Consider the following 17,445-nt stretch of genomic DNA (forward strand, 5'->3'; position numbering starts at 1 on the left):
ATTCCACACAGCCACCACTCACTGGTTGAAGAAGTTTCTCCTCATCTCTGTCCTAAATGGTCTACCCCGTATTTTTAAGCTGTGTCCTCTGGTTCTGCACTCACCCATCAGCGGAAACATGTTTCCTGCCTCCAGAGTGTCCAATCCTTTAATAATCTTACTTGTCTCAATCAGATCCCCTCTCAGTCTTCTAAATTCAAGGGTATACAAGCTCGGTCGCTCCAGTCTTTCAGTGTAAGGTTCTCCAGCCATTCCAAAAATTGACCTCATGAACCGACGCTGCACTCCCTCAATAGCCAGAATGTCTTTCCTCAAATTTGGAGATTAGAACTGCACACAGTACTCCAGGTGTGGTCTCACCAGGGCCCTGTACAGCTGCAGAAGAACCTCTTTGCTTCTATACTCAATCCCTCTTGTTATGAAGACCAGCATGCTATTAGCCTTCTTCGCTACCTGCTGTACCTGCATGCTTACCTTCATTGACTGGTGTACAAGAACACCCAGATCTCTTTGTACTGCCCCTTTACCTAAATTGATTCCATTTAGGTAGTAATCTGCCTTCCTGTTCTTGCCACCAAAGTGGATAACCATCCATTTATCCACATTAAACTGCATCTGCCATACATCTGACCACTCACCTAACTTGTCCAGGTCACCCTGTAATCTCCTAACATCCTCATCACATTTCACCCTGCCACCCGGCTTAGTATCATCAGCAAATTTGCTAATGTTATTGCTGATACCATCTTCTATATTATTAACATATATTGTAAAAAGCTGTGGTCCCAGTACTGATCCCTGCAGTACCCCACTGGTCACTGCCTGCCATTCCGAAATGGAGCCATTTATCACTACTCTTTGTTTCCTATCAGCCAACCAACTTTCAATCCAAGTTAGTACTCTGCCCCCAATACCATGCACCCTAATTTTGCTCACTAACCTCCTACGTGGGACTTTATCAAAAGCTTTCTGAAAGTCTAGGTACACTACATCTACTGGATCTCCTTCGTCCACCTTCAGAGTTATATCCTCAAAAAATTCCAGAAGATTAGTCAAGCATGATTTCCCCTTCATAAATCCATGCTGACTCTGACCTATCCTGTTACTACTATCCAGATGTGTCATAATTTCATCCTTTATAATAGACTCCAGCATCTTTCCCACCACTGAGGTCAGACTAACTGGTCTATAATTTCCTGTTTTCTCTCTCCCACCTTTCTTAAAAAGTGGTATAACATTAGCCACCCTCCAATCCGCAGGAACTGATCCCGAATCTATCGAACTCTGGAAAATAATCACCAACGCATCCACGATTTCTCGAGCCACCTCCTTCAGTACCCTGGGATGTATACCATCAGGCCCCGGGGACTTACCAACCTTCAGACCTAACAGTTTCTCCAACACCAATTCCTGGCAAATATAAATTCCCTTAAGTTCAAGTCCTTCAGCCACTGTTACCTCAGGGAGATTGCTTGTGTCTTCCCCAGTGAACACAGATCTGAAGTACCAATTCAGTTCTTCTGCCATTTCTTTGTTCCCTGTAATATATTCCCCTGTTTCTGTTTTCTAGGGTCCAATTTTAGTCTTAACCATTTTTTTGCCTTTCACATACCTAAAAAAACTTTTACTATCCTCCTTTATATTTTTGGTCAGTTTACCTTCGTACCTCATTTTTTTCTCTGCGTATTTCCTTCTTAGTAATCCTCTGTTGTTTTTTAAAAGCTTCCCAGTCCTCCGTTTTCCCACTTATCTTTGCTATGTTATACTTTTTCTCTTTTAACTTTATATGTTTCTTAACTTTCCTCATCAGTCACAGCCACCCATGTGTCCTCCTAGGATCTTTCTTCCTTTTTGGAATGAACTGATCCTGCATCTTCTGTCTTCTACGCAGAAATATCCGCCATTGTTCCTCCACTGTCATCCCTGCTAAGGTATTGCACCATTGAACAGTGCTGAGCTGGAAGTTTGGAACTGGGGTGAGGTGGGGGAAGGGGAAATGAGGAAATCCTCACTGTCCCATGACTTGTCCTACCTGTCTATCTTCTTTTCCACCAATCCACTCCACCCTCTCCCCCCTCCGACCTATCAGCTTCATCCCCTCCCCCACTCACCTATTGTACTCTATGCTACTTTCTCCCCACCACCACCCTCCTCTCAATTATCTCTCCACCCTTCAGGCTCTCTGCCTGTATTCCTGATGAAGGGCTTTTGCCCGAAACGTCGATTTTACTGCTCCTCAGATGCTACCTGAACTGCTGTGCTCTTCTAGCACCACTAATCCAGCATCTGTGAAGAGTTAATGTTTCAGATCCTGTGACCCTTCTTCAGAACATACAGTCCTAATCTGGCCAAGTTTACCTCATCAGATAATTCCTTCACCCCAGGAACCATTCAAGTGAACCTTCTCAAATCTGCCATTAATGTAATTATTTCCTATCATACATGGGGTAACCAAAACTGGAGTACTCTATATGTGACCTTATTAATGCCATTTAACTTTGCACTCGGCATATATTGTGGTTCTCATTACAAATGCACTCCGATAACTTCCTGAGAAGAGTATAAAGAAAGTAGGAATATACATAAGAGGGAAATCAGGAGGGCAAAATGGGGACATGAGATAGCTTTGGCAAATAGAATTAAGGAGAATCCAAAGGGTTTTCACAAATATATTAAGGACAAAAGGGTAATTAGGGAGAGAATAGGACCCTCAAAGATCAGCAAGGCAGCCTTTGTGTGGAGCACAAAAAAATGGGGGAGATACTAAATGAATATTTTGTATCAGTATTTACTGTGGAAAAGGATATGGAAGATATAGACTGTAGGCAAATAGATGGAGACATCTTGCAAAATATCCAGATTACAGAAGAGAAAGTGCTGGATGTCTTGAAACGGTTAAAAGTGGATAAATCCCCAGGACCTGATCAGGTGTACCCGAGAACTATGTGGGAAGCTAGAAAAGTGATTGCTGGGCCTCTTGATGAGATATTTGTATCATCGATAGTCACAGGTGAGGTGCCGGAAGACTGGAGATTGGTAAACGTGGTGCCACTGTTTAATAAGAGTGGTAAAGACAAGCCAGGGAACTATAGACCGGTGAGCCTGACCTCGGTGGCGGGCAAGTTGTTGGAGGGAATCCTGAGGGACAGAATGTGCATGCATTTGGAAAGGCAAGGACTGATTTGGGATAGTCAACATGGCTTTGTGCATGGGAAATCATGTCTCACAAACTTGATTGAGTTTTTTGAAGAAGTAACAAAGAAGATTGATGAGGGCAGAGCAGTAGATGTGATCTATATGGACTTCAGTAAGGCGTTTGACCAGGTTCCCCATGGGAGACTAATTAGCAAGGTTAGATCTCATGGAATACAGGGAGAACTAGCCATTTGGATACAGAACTGGCTCAAAGGTAGAAGACAGAGGGTGGTGGTGGAGGGTTGCTTTTCAGACTGGAGGCCTGTGACCAGTGGAGTGCCACAAGGATCAGTGCTGGGCCGTCTACTTTTTGTCATTTACATAAATGATTTGGATGAGAGCACAAGAGGTACAGTTAGTAAGTTTGCAGATGACACCAAAGTTGGAGGTGTAGTGGATAGCGAAGAGGGTTACCTCGGATTACAACAGGATCTGGACCAGATGGGCCAATGGACTGAGAAGTGGCAGATGGACTTTAATTCAGATAAATGCGAGGTGCTGCATTTTGGGGAAGCAAATCTTAGCAGGACGCATACACTTAATGGTAAGGTCCTAGGGAGTGTTGCTAAACAAAGAGACCTTGGAGTACAGGATCATAGCTCCTTGAAAGTGGAGCCACAGGTAAATAGGATAGTGAAGAAGGCATTTGGTATGCTTTCCTTTATTGGTCAGAGTATTGAGTACAGGAGTTGGGAGGTCATGTTGTGGCTGTACAGGACATTGGTTAGGCCACTGTTGGAATATTGCGTGCAATTCTGGTCTCCTTCCTATCGGAAAGATGTTGTGAAACTTGGAAGAGTTCAGAAAAGATTTCCAAGGATGTTGCCAGGGTTGGAGGATCTGAGCTACAGGGAGAGGCTGAACAGGCTGGGGCTGCTTTACCTGGAGTGTCAGAGGCTGAGGGGTGACCTTATAGAGATTTACAAAATTATGAGGGGCATGGATAGGATAAGTAGACAAAGTCTTTTCCCTGGGGTTGGGGAGTCCAGAACTAGAGGGTATAAGTTTAGGGTGAGAGGGGAAAGATTTAAAAGAGACCTACGGGCAACTTTTTCATGCAGAGGGTGGTACATGTATGGGATGAGCTGCCAGTGGGAGTGGTGGAGGCTGATACAATTGCAACATTTAAGAGGCATTTGGATGTGTATATGAATAGGAAGGGTTTGGAGGGATATGGGCCGGATGCTGGCAGGTGGGATTAGATTGGGTTGGGATATCTGCTGGGCATGGACGGGTTGGACCGAAGGGTCTGTTTCCATGCTGTACATCTCTATAACTCTATGACTCTAACTTCATTGATATTATTAGTTGCATCTAGTGGCCCACTGATTTTTAAAAATAAGGAGGCTTTAACTCATCAGGGTCAATGTATGCTGTGCTGTTGGAGGCTCAGGTTTTCTTACATCCAACATAAATGTAGACAAAGCAGATATTGATTAGCATAGCTATTAATTCCTGTGATACTACTGGCCTAAGCAGACTATCAAAGTATGCGTACTAAGTAAATAAGTCCCTCTAATAACAAACTGTAACCCAATTTAAACTTTACATAGCAGTAATGCTTGAATGAGCACTAATTAACATTATCATTTCTGTTGTACCAATCTGTAAGAATTGAAGTAGATTAAAGACATTCTGTGGTATGTAAAGATTGATCCTTCAATATTGAGCTTTAGGATTTCAGATTCAAAGGCTGAAAGAATGGGGAGAGATAATCTCAAATTCCTGCTTCCCTTTTATTAATAATGTGAATTCAATGCAATTGATTCCTGCACAAATCATAAGAAGGCTTCAAATTCATGTAATAAAAGAAGTAAATGGACACCTGACCATGTTACTGGTTGTCATTGTTCTTTAATGCCAAATTTGGGAATGAATCAAGAACATTTGATTAGTTTCCAGAAGATTCACTTTGATTTTTTTGAAATAAAATATTTAGTGCAATGTGTGTTGGTTGGGAACATTTCTTTTAAATTATTTATTCTTTTTCAGGATGCCAGACTGATCGGGGGCTCCATGAATTTTCATAGACTGTTATATAAGGTGTTAGGTAATGGAAGAGTTCATTCAGAGAAGTGCATAAAGCACTGCCCGATATGATGATGACATATTGACTTGGTGGAAGGATAGCTCTGGATCTTGAAGGAAATTGATCTCCATCTCAGTCTCTCTCATAACCTTTGCAATAATGTCTACCACAACCATTTGATTTGTATCTGATCGCTATCATGCAATGCGTCTTTTAAAACAGTAGCTTCTTCTCATTAGATAACCTACAGGGGGTTTTCTTCACCACACTAGATCAAACAAGCCCTGTGGAATCCAGTCTAAAAGGAGGATGTTAACAGTAATAGTCCGGGTAGCTCAGACAGCATAGTACATAGTGGCGAGGATTCAACAGACAACACAGTCTTTGACAAGCCAAAACTTGGCAGATTAAATATAATGTGGGAAATGCAGGAAAAAAGAAGGGCTAAATATTATTTAAATGGGATAGACAGAAGAAAGTTGCAGTACACAGAGATTTGGATGTTCCAATGCATGAATCACAAATAGCTAACATACAACTTACGCAGATAATAGAAGCAGTAAATGGAATGTTGGCCTTTATTTTCAAAGGGAATGGAGTATGAAAATAGGGAGGCCATGTTAAAACTATACAAGACACTGGTTAGACCACAGCTGGAATTCTGTGAAGTGTTTTGATCCTGTTGTCTAAAGAAAGATAGAATGAGATTGGAGGCAGTCCAGATAAAGCTCATTAGGTTGATCCCTGACATGTAGTGATTTTCTTATGAATGGTTGAGTAGGTCATGTTTTTACACACTGCAGTTTAGGAGACCTTTTTGGAAACATATAAGATTCTTAGAGGACTTGTCCGAGTAGATGCAGAAGGTTGTTTCTTCTTGTGTGAGAACCTAGGAGCAGAGAGCATAATTTCAAATTAAGGAGTCATCCATTTAAGACACAGATGAGGAGGATTTGTTTTCTCTCAAAGGGTGGAGAATCTGTGGAATTCTTTACTACAAAGGCTGTCAAGGCTGCTTCAATAAGTATAGTCAAAGCTGAGATAAACAAATCAGTAAAGAAATCATGGATTACGGGGATAAGGCAAGAAAATAGAGTTGAAAATTATCAGATTGAGGGGCCGAACAAACTTGATGGGTCAAATAGCCTTGTTCTGCTCCCATGTTTTATAGTCTTATGGTCTCAGCTAATTTGACAAGCTTTTTTTTTAAAAAACGCTGCCTCTGTTTACAACAATACATCATGCTACAACTTGGTCATCCACAAAATGGATGCAACAATCTTACAATACAGGCACAAAACATCCTATGTTCGGCATTATCACTACTCTTCAATTATTGTGACTCATGCACTGACATTTAGCATTAACTGTCAATGATGCTGCATTATTCATTGCAGCAATTCTATAGGATTGATTTATTATATTATGAAAGGAAAATTACTCACTCAAATTACTTCCTGACCTGAGTTGTTTGTTGAACAATTCCAACTGTAAATATTTTGTTTAATCACTCCTGGGTCAGATATCATGATATAATTCTGGGTCAAACCTTCATTATGGAATCAGCAGCACAGGTTGTGTTATGCATAGGGGACTAAAAATCTATACAAATTGAATCCTTCTGATCATTATAAAAGCCCTTCACCCTACTTCCTTCAACTTCTCCCCTTCAGTCTCAGATCCTCAACCCATTCACCCTCAATCTCTCATCACATCCCTTAACACTTCCTTCTTTCATTCCTTCATTCCACCCATGACACTATCACCCATTATCCACTTTTTGTACAGTGCTCACAAACCTTATTATGAACTATTAATAGACATCTTTGTGGGTGTCTGAGCTGAATAATAAAATCAATGGAAAAGGATTAAACTTTTATATATAGTTCTCATGCTGGGCTACTCTTACAATATTGTGAAATTTACTCCATCTTTTATTGAACAAATAAACATGTTTTTAACTGGTAAGATTTTTCCACATTAACAATTTTGATAGCTTACTTGATGCTTGCAAATTAGCAAAAGTAAAAATCTAGCAAACATTGTGCAGGAAATACTTCACCTTCCAGTTATGGTATTGTCATGTCTCACTTTAATGAACACAGACACTGTACCACCCATGCTACAGCATTTAATGATGAACTCTAAAGGAGGTCACACACTTTAATTAACTTTTAAACTCTTGCTGTTCCAATCAATAACTCATGCTTCCATGTGGCGGGTGTAAAATCAGATAGCTGCTAAAGTTCAACTATCTGCATGAAAATTATAGAAGAGTACTTGTGACAGACTATTAAAGAGCCCACTACGATGTTAAATGGGTCATCAATACGTGTAGGTATGGTTTATAAATGCAACCTGTGACCTTTCCTGCCCAAGCCCTTTCTTAATCAGTACAAAATGACATTAGGAAAAAATGGATGCAGGATCTACTGCTGTCTGCTGAGCAGCCAATGTTTTGTCATCCTTCCCCCCACTTCACAAACTCTGCCTCCATGTTCCTCAGCAGAATGTGTGGACCTCCATTTGCTGGTGGAGATCTGATCTCACGGTGCATTCCTTTATTTTTGCCACATTTGGGGCAGCATGGTGGCTCAGTGGTTAGCAATGCTGCCTCACAACACCAGGGTCCCAGGTTTGATTCCAGCCTTGGGTGACCATCTGTGTGGAGTTTGCATGTTCTCCCCGTGTCTGTGTGGGTTATCGCCGGGTGCTCTGGTTTCCTCCCACAGTCCAAAGATGTGCAGGTCAAGTGAATTGGCCATGCTAAATTGCCCATAATGTTAGGTGCATTAACCAGAGGGAAATGGATCTGGGTGGGTTACTCTTCGGAGGGTTGGTTTGGACTGGTTGGGCTGGAGGACCTGTTTCCACATTGGAGGGAATCTAATCTTGTAATATTATTTCACATAAATCTAACAGCGTGAGAATATCCTCAATGTTTTTCATCATAAGAGCATTAGATGACAAATGTCAACTGCTTGATTTCTTCCCATCTCAAGGGTGTTACATGATGAATGTCAAGTGTTGGATTTTATTTCAGAATCCAAGACCTTTGAATAACATAGCTTATTACTTCTTAGGACAAAGTTATATTCTAATATGCTGAGGCATGGGCTGGAGGGACATAGGTTCACCCCGTGGTGAATTCTTAACAGTTTGGTCAAGGAAGTGAAAATGCTATTTCCAATTCACAAACCAACTAAAAGGTGACTCTGGAAGGGGCGAACATGATATTTAAAATTGATTTTAAGGTAAATCCAACTTGGCTTAATTTAACATTTAAATAATTTAACATTGAAATATTGTTGGTGTTTCCAGTAATTCTAATGAAGTATTGAGCTATAAAGCACTATACAGATTTTGCAGTGAAACGTGTGCTAAATAGAGTTTTTTCTGCACATGCTCCCACCTCATTTATGCTCTCATTGTGGCCTCCTCTACATCAGGGAGACCGAGTGCCAACTTGCGGAATGGTTTAGGGAACATCTCTAGTCTGCACGAACCAACCCCACCGCCTGGTGGCCAACTACTTCAACTCCGCTGACACTCCCTGAAGGGCGTGCAAATCCTGGGCCTCCTCCACCGCCAAATCAAAACCATCTGTCAATTGAAGGATAAACACCTCATCTTCTGCCTCGAAACCTACAACCATATCACATCAACATCGACTTCACCAGTTTCCAAATCTCCCCTCCCTCCCCTCATGCCAGATCTAACCCTCCAACTCAGCACTGCCGACTTGACCTGACCTATCCTTCCATCTTCCTTCCCACCCATCCACTCCATCCTCTCCACTGACCTATCACAATCACCTCTGACCTGCATCCACCTATTGCCTTCCAACCTACCTTCCCCAAGTCCCACCCCTCCCTCCTATTTATCTCTCAGCCACCTTCACCCTCCACATTCCTGATGAAGAGCTTATACCGAAACGTCAACTCTCCTGCTCCTCGGATGTTGCTTGATCTGCTATGCTTTTTCCAGCGGCACCACACTTTTCGACTCATGTTCCAAGTATGGCAGATAAAAGACAAAGCTCCGTTCATTTCGGCCACCATTCCCACAGGAAAGCACTGAGCTGTCTTGTTGCTCCTTTGGGTAGTCTCTCTCCAGTGAGGCAGAATGGTGGTGGGAACCAGCTGAGGAGATAAACTGCCACGTCACTTTCAAAGATTTCCTGCCCATTGACCGTACTCCTCTAAAGCTACCTGTGGTATCCTGATAATAATATCCCACCAAATATTTGAACTCAGGTCTGGTGAAAAGCCATCACTCTGAAACACCGGGCTCAACTTAGCAAAAATCAGTTAAGTGTCAAGTGTTAAAAGTAAAAACAACTTGTATGTATGTCCTGATGCTGATCTGTTGTCCTAACAGTATTCAATCAGTATTTCTACTCAATTTTTAAATTTCATAATTCTCTTCACAGTTCATTTTTGTGAATTTCTTCATAACAAAAGTTTAAAAGTTTAAAAATGAGCCAAAAATGTCTTTGCTTCAGTTCCTATTGCTTTCAAGCTTGAGTCTGCAGTACTGTTTAATATTGCATTTGAGTTATCAATAATATTTAAAATCCACATCAATGTTAAAAGGCACGGAAAGCTTAAATTAACTTTGGGGAAACACTTCAATTAAAATCATAAAGGCTTACATAGCAAACTGCAAAGAGCACAGAAGCCCGCACCACACTCATGAGGTTCTACTGTACCACAAGAACAAACAAACACAGACTGGTAATTTAGATGGTGACGCTGGAAAGTAGAAATCAATCACTGAACATGTGGAAGAAATAGGAGTTGGAAAGTCATGTTGAAGTTGTACAGGACATTGGTGAGGCCTCTTCTGGAATACTGTGTCCAGTTCTAGTCATCCAGTTATAGGAAGGATATTATTAAGCTGGAGAGGGTTCAGAAGACATTTAGCAGGATGTGGCTGGGAATGGAGGGTTGGAGTTGTGTTTGGATGGGTTTTAGAGCCAGTTTGATTATAGCAAACATGCTGATCCTCCTCTCTCTCTCTGACCCATCTCCTGTAAGAAGCTGTTTAGTGCCATAGAGATGTACAGCATGGAAACAGACACTTCGGTCCAACTCATCCATGCAGACCAGATATCCTAACCTAATGTAGTCGCATTTGCCAGCACTTTGTTCATATCCCTCTAAACCTTTTTTATTTATATAACCATCCATCTGCCTTTTAAATGCTGTAATTGTACCAGCCTCCACCACTTCCTCTGGCAGCTCAATCCATACAAATGCACCACCCTCTGTGTGAAAAAGTGCCCCTTAGGTGCTTTTTGTATCTTGCCCCTCTCACCCTAAACCTATGCTCCCCCACCTCAGGAAAAATACCTTGTCTGTTTATCCTATCCATGTCCCTCATGATTTTATAAACTTCTATAAGGTCACCCTTCAGCCTCTGATGCTCCAGAGAAAAAAGCCCCAGCCTATTCAGCCTCTCCCAATAGCTCAAATCCTCCAACCCTGGCAACATCCTTGTAAATCTTTTCTGAAGCCGTTCAAGTTTCACAATGTACTTCCGATAGGGAAGAGACCAGAATTGCACGCAATATTCCTAAGTGGCCTACTCAATGTCCTGTACAGCTGCAATGTGATCTTCCAACTCCTATACTCAATGCTCTGACCAATAAAGGAAAGCATACCAAATGCCTTCTTCACTATCCGATCTACCTGCAACTTTCAAGGAACTATGAACCTGCACGCCAAGGTCTCTTTGTTCAGCAACACTCCCTAGGACCTTACTATTAAGTGCATAAGTCCTGCTAAGATTTGCTTTCCCAAAATGCAGCACCTCACATTTATCTGAATTAAACTCCATCTGCCACTTCTCAGTTCATTGGCTCATCTGATCAAGATCCTGTTGTAATCTGAGGTAACCTTCTTCGCTGTCCACTACACAACCAATTTTGGTGTCATCTGCAAACTTACTAACTATACCTAATACGTTCACATCCAAATCATTTATATAAATGACGGAAAGTAGTGGACCCAGCACTGATCCTTGTGGCACTCCATTGGTCACAGGCCTCCAGTCTGAAAAGCAACCCTGCAGCACCACCCTCTGTCTTCAACCTTTGAGCCAGTTCTGTATCCAAATTGCTAGTTCTCCCTGTATTCCATGTGATCTAACCTTGCTAACCAGTCTCCCATGAGGAACCTTGTCAAATGCCTTACCTATAGTCCATACAGATCACATCCACCACTCATCAATCCTCTTCGTTACTTCTTCAAAAACTCTATCAAATTCCTGAGACATGATTTCCCATGCACAAATCCATGTTGATTATCTGTAATCAGTCCTTGCCTTTCCAAATACATGTAAATCCTGTCCCTCAGAATTCGCTCCAACAATTTGTCTACCACTGATGTCAGGCTCACTGGTCTATAGACTCCTGGCTAGTCCTTATCACCTTTCTTAAATAGTTGTGCCACATTAGCCAACCTCCAGTCTTCAAGTACCTCACCTGTGACTATTGATTTTTCAAATGTCTCAGCAAGGGGCCCGGCAATCACTTCCCTAGCTTTCCACAGAGTTCTAGGTAACACCTGATCAGGTCCTGGGGATTTATCCACCTTTACCCGTTTCAAGACATCTAGCACTTCCTCATCTGTAATATGGACATTTTTCAACATGTCACCATCTATTTCCCCATTTTCTATATCTTCCATGTCCTTCTCCACAGTAAACAATGATGCAAAATGCTCATTTAGTATCTTCCCCATCTTCTGGAGCTCCACACATAGGCCGCCTTCCTGATCTTTGAGGGGCCCTATTCTCTCCCTAGTTACCCTTTAGTCCTTAATGTATTTATAAAACCCTTTGGATTCTCCTTAACCCTATTTGCCAAATCTAAACATGTTCCCTTTATGCCCTCCTGATTTCCTTCTTAAAATAAACTCCTTTAAACTCTTCTAAGGATTCATTTGATCGATCTTGTCTATACCTGACATATGCTTCCTTCTTTTTCTTAACCAAAACCTCAATTTCTCTTGTCATCCAGAATTCCCTACACCTACCAGCCTTTCCTTTCACAGGAATATACTGTCTCTGGACTCTCATTATCTCATTTTTGAGGGCTTCCCATTTTCCAGCCGTCCCTTTACATGAGAACATCTGCCCCCAATCAGCTTTTGAAAGTTCTTGCCTAATACTGTCAAAATTCGCCTTCCTCCAATTTAGAACTTTAGCTTTTAGATCTGGTCTATCCTTTTCCATCACTATATTAAAATTAATAGAATTATGGTTGCTGGCCCCAAAGTGCTCCCTCACTGACATCTCAGTCACCTGCCCTGCCTTATTTCCCAAGAGTAGGTCAAGTTTTGCACCTTCTCCAGTAGGTACATCCACATACTGAATCAGAGAATTTTCCTGTACGCACTTAACAAATACCTCTCCATCTAAACCCTTAGTACTATGGCAATCCCAGTCTATGTTTGGAAAGTTAAAATCCCCTACCATAACCACCCTATTATTCATACAGATAACTGAAATCTCCTTACAAATATGTTTCTCAATTTCCTACTAACTATTAGGCATCCATAATACAATCCCAATAAGGTGATCATCCCTTTTTATTTCTCAGTTTCACCCAAATAACTTCCCTCGATGTATTCCCAGGAATATCCTCCCTAAGTACAGCAGTAATACTATCCCTTATCAAAAACCCCACTTCCCTTCCTCTCTTAGCCCCCTTTCTATCTTGTTGGAGTTTCTCCCGCTGTGGCAACCAGATCATATGGATATGTCTTACATCAGTTGTTCCTCATGACTCCATTATCCCCCTGTTTAGAATGTTCTGTTTCACCTTAAGTGAAAGGGAACATTTTAAAACATAATTAATATGTAAACTCCAGAATTCATGACAAAAAGCAGAACCCACAAGTGATCACAGGTGATGTGGCAGAATCAATTGCAGGGCTGTGGCATAGACCAGCTGAAGATTGGCATGGAGCTTCCGTAATGTCACACACACATCGTCATTGACACCCAGTCATCAACCACTTCACAGAGTGCTTCACTGGACAGAAAACCTAGTGCCAAAATATCTTATAGAAGATACATTTCATAAACTGCCAACTGAGGATAAATACTGAGATTAAAGACTACAAAAACACTAACTGCTTCAAGGAAAATAAATTGTATCAAGGTACACTGACATATAATCTGTTTAAAGATCATAGCTAGCTCAGTTGCTCTCCGCATGGATGCTGACAGACATCTTAGAATCCCTACAGTGTGGAAACAGCGTCTTTGGCCCAACAAGTCCACACCGACCCTCCGAAGAGTAACCCACCCAGTCCCATTCCCCACTCTAATATCTTATATTTACCCTTGAGTAATGCATCTAACCTACAAATCCCTGAACACTATGACCAATTCACCTAAACTGCACACTTTTGGACTGTGGGAGGAAACCAGAGCACCCGGGGGAAACCCACACAGACACAGGGAGAATGTGCAAACTCCACACAGACAGTTACCTGAGGCTGGAATCAAACCCGGGTCCCTGGTGCTGTGAGGCAGCACTGCTAACCACAGAGCCACCATGTCACCCCAGCATACCTGCTCAGTATTTCCAGTTTTTTATTGAATAAATTGTCTCTTATTTTGTTCTGTGCTAATGAAAAATGATGTAACAAATATAATAACTTTTAATCAAAGAATACATGTGTAGAGGCCAATATTGGAGAAGATGAATTGTGGTATTGCATAATACAAAAATGGACATGGTAGTTAGTTAATTAGATGTCTCAAGTACTTACTTGCTTCATTGTTAATGTCCTGAATATTGCATACCGATGAGCTGTTCTCTCCACAATTAAGCTTTACAAGGTTGTCACATACGCAACAGGCAACATTGATCCTGGAGATCTTGGCAGTGCTATGCTGGAAAATATATTCTGATCTGTTACAGTTATTTGAAGCACAATTTCAAGATGCCATTAGTTTGTTCGATTATCAGTCTGACAGATCCACTAATCTCATTGATCCAGCTTTTACCTTTCTGTTTGCATTTTTCAAAAAATATCATGAGGCAGGTTGCTGAAAGCAGCCTTGATTTTCTGGGAGCTCACTACTTCAAATAAAACACCTACCCAGCACCGACTTAAAATAGGGAAAAAAAATGTTTCCTGGGAAACAGGAAATGACTTCTTAAAGGGAAATTGAGATCATTTTGATTGCAATAAATAACGTTGCTAAAATTGGTTTTGCACACATTATCTCAGGTGTTCTTTACTCAAGCTTTCTGAACGTGGATATGACTTAGCTGTTATTGTGGTGGTGGCAGGAGGAAGTAGAGTCTTTCCCACATGTTCACACAAGTCATGATAGCCACATCAACTACAGTGTCTAAGCCCCACCATTGACTACCTGTCTGCCTTTTGAGCTTAACCCAAGGTAGAACCAAACCTGGGTCTCTGGTGCTGTGAGTCAACAGTGCTAACCACTGAGCCACCTTGCTGGCAAGGGAGGCAAGTTGGAATTGCAGGGACTTGCAGTTCGTCATTAAGCCCAGGAATCAATTTCTTGCAATGCTCCAGATTCCCACCGTCAGGGTCCGTTCCCTATGCCTGAATTTAGTGCTTTAAGAACCACCTAAAGCCAAGGCAATGTACCATGTTTTCATATCTGGTAAATTATTGATTTCAACTGTGCTATAGTGCAGGCATGTCAAGGACTGAATTTCATAAAGAGATCAATCTCTACCATTTCCATTTGATGGAATAGAGAGGGGAGGGCATTTGCCTCAGCCAAACAGGTCATTATATTGTTTCTTGAATTAATGCAAGATCTTTACGTTCCAAAATTGTGCAGTCCCTGAGAATGGGGGCAAGGATCATGACGCACAATTATTTGTCGCCCCTTGTCTCTGATGCAGGTGGCAGCAAACTGCTTGCTGTTTGCTCTTATACATAATGACTGCATGCACTCTCGGTCAAACTGCATGCCTCCATATTGAGCCCAAGTAAAGCAAGCATGACTTCGAGGCAGCCTTTATCCCATGGCATGTTTTGGCTGCAGCAAGTGCTGCAAGTGGCTAGGGAAGAGAATCTAAGTTGTAAAAGAGTGATTATGTTGCAACAGGGAGAGAGATGCTCAACAATCCTCAGATGGTAGCAACTTTGGTAAAGGAGGAGGACAAGAGGAGCGAAGCCTTCAAACCATGGTGAATAGGAGGCCTGTCAGACAAAATTTCAGTTCCATATTCCAATGGAGCAGATGGCCATCTTGGTGAATACCAGCATTATAGTCCTCAGGACCTGGCTTTAGTGCTACTAGCCTGCTTGATTAGCACCACATTCACAAACATTCATTTCCTCCACGCCGAATATCCAATAGGAGTAGTGTGTACTATCCACAAGATGCACTGCAAAAATTTACTGAATTAGGCAGCACCTTCCAAAACCATGATCACTTCCATCTAGAAGGACAAGGGCAGCAGATACGTGGAAACAGCACTATCTATGAGTTCCCCTCCAAATCACTCACCATCCCGACTGGGAAATATATTGCTGTTCCTTCACTGTCACTGGGTAAAAATCCTGGAATTCCTTTGTTCAAGGCACTGTAGGTCAACCAACATCAGGTGGACTACAGCAGTTCATGAAGGCAACTCTCCACCATCTTCTCATGGGCAATTTGGGACAGGCAGTAAATGCTGTCCAGCCAGTGATTCCTAGCTGAGATTGAAGTTTAAAGATCTCAAACAGATCACCGTATTCAGTGAATTAATCTTTAAATGTCATGACCTAACACATAAGCAACCAACTTTAAACACAGCTTAATTAAGTTGTCCTCCCCATCATTTGCTGCCTAACGATCTTTGTCATAATCATCACTCCCGTCTCATGCTCAGAGTTTTGCTTCACCTTCACACACTTAGCATTGCTGACTCTGCCAGCTATTCAACCATGAGAACCACATCACCCAAATACATTGCATCCTACCCAATGATACAGTTCCCGCTCTTGCAGGACAGGGATGCACATAACTGGAACCAGCAGAACATAATTGGCAGAGTCAGTCTTGGCTGCATTCCCCACCATCATGGAGGAGACAACACTCATCATCATTGGAACAGTCACACCATTGAAGAGATGGTCCCTCATTCCGCTTTCATCACATCATTTCTTCTGATTTAAAACCGACAGTGGTTAAATATTGCAGCTCAAACTTTTGCCCTTTCCCCTCACCACCATTTTATTATTCTGCCTTTCTGCTTTCAGGCATGCATGTACATCCTGGTTAGGTGCTGGTGGGATGCTCAAAATAGAAAGAGACTTACTGTTCAAACAGATCAGAATGCGAAAAAGGTAACTTGTACTTTTTCTGCTTGAGAGTTTTCTTTATTTCAAACTGCTAAACATAGTGAGGAAAATGGCTCAATCACTTCTCCACCCCGACAAAGACACAGGTAGGGGTAAAGACCCAGAAATTCCCTATTTCTGAACCTGTTCAGTTTTGCGCCTAGAGATTCCTGGACAGAAGCTTTCTGTTATGAAATAGAGGAGGCTTGTCGTATAAATCAATGCATTAGAGACACTAGTGTTATTCAATCACTTTCAATTGTGTAACTACTTATATTTCTTTTATATTAATGAGTGTAAACTGGTTGTGGTGGAGTTGTGTGTGCTGAGTTTGTCCCACTGTGTTAGAATGGATCATCAAAGAAAAACTACTATGTGGGTTTGAAAACAAGAAGGCAGGATGAGAAATTAAGCCAAGATACCAACTTGCTACAAGCAGCAATTTACAAATTGATTTAAGCTTGCGCTGCTACCAGACGAGAAACACGAGGGCTCTCATGTGCTTGTTAAGACTAGAAAAACGCCTCTCCTGGTACAGCATTGTGGATTTGATAAAAGTTGCCAAGCTAATACCCTGAGAAAATCTCTTATGTTCTTTTAGCATTCCCGTGGGAATACCCCAGCGAAAACACATCCGGCAAGAGCTTCCAATAGAAAAGCAATGCAATTTAACCCATGATTAAATGGATTAAAAAAAAGTATTCCCCATAAGTTTTCTCCTGAAAGTAAGTATTACCTCATATGGAAGAGAAGAAAGTGAGGACTGCAGATGCTGGAGATCAGAGCTGAAAATGTGTTGCTGGAAAAGCGCAGCAGGTCAGGCAGCATCCAAGGAGCAGGAGAATCGATGTTTCGGGCATGAGTCCTTCTGCAGGAATGAGGAAAGTG

General features: G+C 41.7%; 1 protein-coding gene across 4 annotated transcripts in view; it reads right to left on the reverse strand.

Moving 5' to 3' along the window:
• Nucleotides 1-17,445, reverse strand: part of sphkap (SPHK1 interactor, AKAP domain containing) — a 401,197-nt gene that overhangs the window by 246,314 nt on the left and 137,438 nt on the right. For 2 of the 4 annotated variants that reach the window (XM_087993467.1, XM_043702454.2), the window contains exon 1: nucleotides 14,011-14,321. The exons of the other annotated variants lie outside the window; for them this stretch is intronic. The gene's annotated coding sequence lies outside the window, so the exon portion shown is untranslated. Of the gene's footprint in view, nucleotides 1-14,010; nucleotides 14,322-17,445 lie in introns of those variants that run through there. 4 annotated transcript variants of the gene reach the window in all.

This window comes from Chiloscyllium plagiosum, unplaced genomic scaffold (assembly GCF_037043375.1).
Source record: "Chiloscyllium plagiosum isolate Xiang-an unplaced genomic scaffold, Cpla_swu_hap1 HiC_scaffold_13, whole genome shotgun sequence".
Lineage (NCBI taxonomy): Eukaryota > Metazoa > Chordata > Chondrichthyes > Orectolobiformes > Hemiscylliidae > Chiloscyllium > Chiloscyllium plagiosum.